At 39.4% G+C, this 3,372-nt stretch overlaps 1 long non-coding RNA gene across 1 annotated transcript; it reads left to right on the top strand.

Moving 5' to 3' along the window:
* Positions 1-436: 436 nt before the first annotated feature.
* LOC121400050 lies at positions 437-2,406 on the top strand. The gene is made up of 2 exons (XR_005965508.1): positions 437-576; positions 783-2,406. It is a non-coding gene; the product is annotated as an uncharacterized LOC121400050 (long non-coding RNA).
* Positions 2,407-3,372: the final 966 nt, after the last annotated feature.

Below are 3,372 nucleotides of genomic sequence, written 5' to 3'. Positions count from 1 at the left end.
CTGGTTTAGTTTTTGTACTAGGGTTTGTGGTCTCCAAGTGCCTCTGTACCAGATGGTAAGTACAGGGCTCCTACTGCAAACTGCATACCCCCCAACATTTGATAAACTAAAAGAGGGACAACATATGCTGCGTGCATTGCAGCAAAACAATTTTGGACCATGCACATTTTATTGCCACATCCCTTAATTACCATGTATATTTTATAACATTTGGCAGGCTATGCACATTTTAATACATTTCTGGGAGTTGTAGTGCAATGTTTTAGTGTTTGATGAAAGTGAATTGCCCTTTAAACTGCTAGTCTCAGTTCTCCCAAGAGACTTGCTTATCTTAAACAGTTACTATTGTTTCGTTGCTTATCTTAAAGTGTTACAAAAGTTTCCAAGTGCAGCTTCTTGGTGTTCTGGGCAAAAAAGCTTCTTATTTTAAGTTTCGGAAACATTGTTTTCTGGCTCTTCAGTGCAGGAGATCAAAGAGAAAGTCGGGCCATTTCAGTAAGAAACCCGGGACTGTGGGCTGAGCTGTGGATTCACATACAATCAAAGTGCCATTTACATGGCGACATTCCTGCACAGGTACATGTTGAACAAATGTGCAGTTTTGGCCTGAATGATGCTGGGTGCAATTACTTCTAGTAAAGAACATTAAATAGCGTATAAAAACCACTGTAAATTGCACCTATTTTTTTTGCACTTTCCACTGCTTTAGTAAATGGGCCCTTTTGTGTGCTTTGGATGTTTTTTTATATTCTATGCACATTTAAGGATTTCTTTCTCTTTAGTGCTGATGCGTGTATTAACCTTCGGACAAGTGGTTGTCAAGACCTGTTTCTGGCCCTGAGAAAGAAGAGCCCATTCTATCATAAAGCAAGACAGGACTGCTGATATTGTGATTTCAAGAGAGATACATGTGTGTGTACAAGGCACATTAGTTAGAACTGTCCATGCTCCTGCTGCTGAATAAGTATCCTGCCATTAACTTTATGATGCTGCACTTAACTATAACACAATATGCTGGGCTCCAGCGATTCTGAGTATCAATAACAGATCAGTACTCACAAACACATAGATCAATTCAGTCCAACTATATGTTATGATTATGTTTTACAAAGAAATCTATAGTATTTTCTGGGGACCAAAAAGAAAAATTGGAAGGCAATGTGGCCCATTGACCTCCAGTAGGATATCATTGAAATAGGAAGCGCCTGGTCACATATCTGTTCTCAAGAATAAAGAATGATTTAGGCCACAACTCTTAATTCTGGGGTCCACAACCTTTTTTTCACCCATGAGCCACATTCACATTTAAAATTGGGAGCAAAACAAGTATAAAATTCTATGGATGCCAAATAAGGGCTGTGATTGGCTATTTAGAAACCTCTATGAGGCAGCCTACAGGAGGCTCTGTTTGGCAGTACATCTGGTTTTTATGCAACCAAAACTTGCCTCCAAGCTGAGAATAAAAATATAAGCACATGGTTTAAAGCCTTTGAGAGCAACATTCAAGGGTTGGTGAGCAATATGTTGCTCAAAAGCCACTGGCTGGGGATTATTAGTTTAATTCTATATGCTCTGGTAAGGACACATGATTCTACCATATCTACCATACGCTAGGAAAACTGGACATAAACTGCACACAAAATTCTAGATTTTCTGGTACTTGTGCAGTTTGTCCATACCATAGAGATGTCAACATTTACAAACACAAAAAGACACTTGAATGATCTCAAACTCTCTTTCTGTAAATGCTAACCTAAACTCACTGATTCGTTTTACCCCCAGAGAACCACCGATCCTGCAAAGATGTTCCTGCTCACCTCCAGGGGCTTTATTCTGGTAAGGGCACCCACGTTGTATGCTAATACCCATTATTTTCAGCCCTACTATCATCAAATGATCATCAAACAGGAAAAATATTGTGACCCTTTCTTTCCTAGTTCTGTGTGATTCTTACAAGAAGTCAGCAAACTAAAACTTGCCTCCAAGCCAATATTTCTAAAATAAGCACCTACTTTGAGGTCACCAAGGGGTTGGTGAGCAACATGTTACTCACAAGGTACTGGTTAGGGATCACTGATCTAGTCACTAGAGAATAATGGGGAATGTTGGTTAATTTGATTCACCTAAATAAGTGCCAGAGCATAGTAAGAATATAATGATGATTATGGTCTTCGTGGACCTCTGCTAATAGATCTATGACACTGAAACATCATTTTTGCCATCAGTTAAAAAAAAATTGGCAAACAGGACTAAATCTTCCCATATGTTTAATAACTTGTAATCATAATCCTCCTGAATCTTCTCAGTCTTGTCTCAAGCAGCTTAACATTATAAAGAGACTTTATTCTCATCATATTAACGTCTTCCATTATAAGCCTATTACGATTAAATGCAGATTTAGTCAAATTTATTGTGTTCTTTTCTGTTTCATAACTCAACTTTTCTCTTACATAACTGTTCCATTTTACATAATATCGTGTTCCCTTTACTACAAGTGTTTTAAAGTCATAACTCAATTCATGGTAATTGAGGGGGGAGAAAGGAAAAACATCCTGAGTTTGTGAAGTATTTGCATTAATATCCTTTAAGGATGTCTCTTACGGAAGTAATAATCCAACAATGGTACTTCTGACATTACCCAACAATATGATAATGTTTATATGTACAGTCATATGAAAAAGTTTGGGAACCCCTCTCAGTCTGCATGATAATTTACTCCACTTTCAACAAAAAAGATAACAGTGGTATGTCTTTATTTTCACAGGAACATCTGAGTACTGGGGGGTTTTCTGAACAAAGATTTTTAGTGAAGCAGTATTCAGTTGTATGAAATTAAATCAAATGTGAAAAATGTCTGTGCAAAAACGTGGTTACCATTGTAATTTTGAATGCATGTAATTGCTCAATACTGATTACTGGCAGCACCAAATTGATTGGATTAGATTGTTAAGCCTTGAACTTCATTGGCAGGTCTGTCCAATCCCGAGAAAAGGTATTTAAGGTGGACACGTTGTGCTTATGTTTGACTCTCCTCTGAAGAGTGACAGCATGGGATCCTCCAGGTTGGGAGAAATCAACCAGTTGGGAAAAACCCTACCCCCCCCCACACCAGGTAGCCCTCCCTCCTCTCCCCAGGCTAACTACCCCCTCCCCCTGGGAGATGCCCCATACTCCATACTTACCCCTCGGCACAGATTCTTCCAGCGAAGTTCCATGCGTCCATCTTCCGGCTCCTCTGTAAACTGACTAAGAGATCGGTATTTCTGCACATACTGCGCATGCGCGGAATCACAGCTTACCGAGGAGCCGGAAGATGGACACATGGAACTTCGCTGGAAGAATCTGCGTCGAGGGGTAAGTATGGAGTATGGG

The sequence above is a fragment of the Xenopus laevis genome, chromosome 2L (assembly GCF_017654675.1).
Source record: "Xenopus laevis strain J_2021 chromosome 2L, Xenopus_laevis_v10.1, whole genome shotgun sequence".
Lineage (NCBI taxonomy): Eukaryota > Metazoa > Chordata > Amphibia > Anura > Pipidae > Xenopus > Xenopus laevis.
Note: the sequence above shows the minus strand (reverse complement) of the source record. Positions and strands in the feature narration are given on the sequence as shown.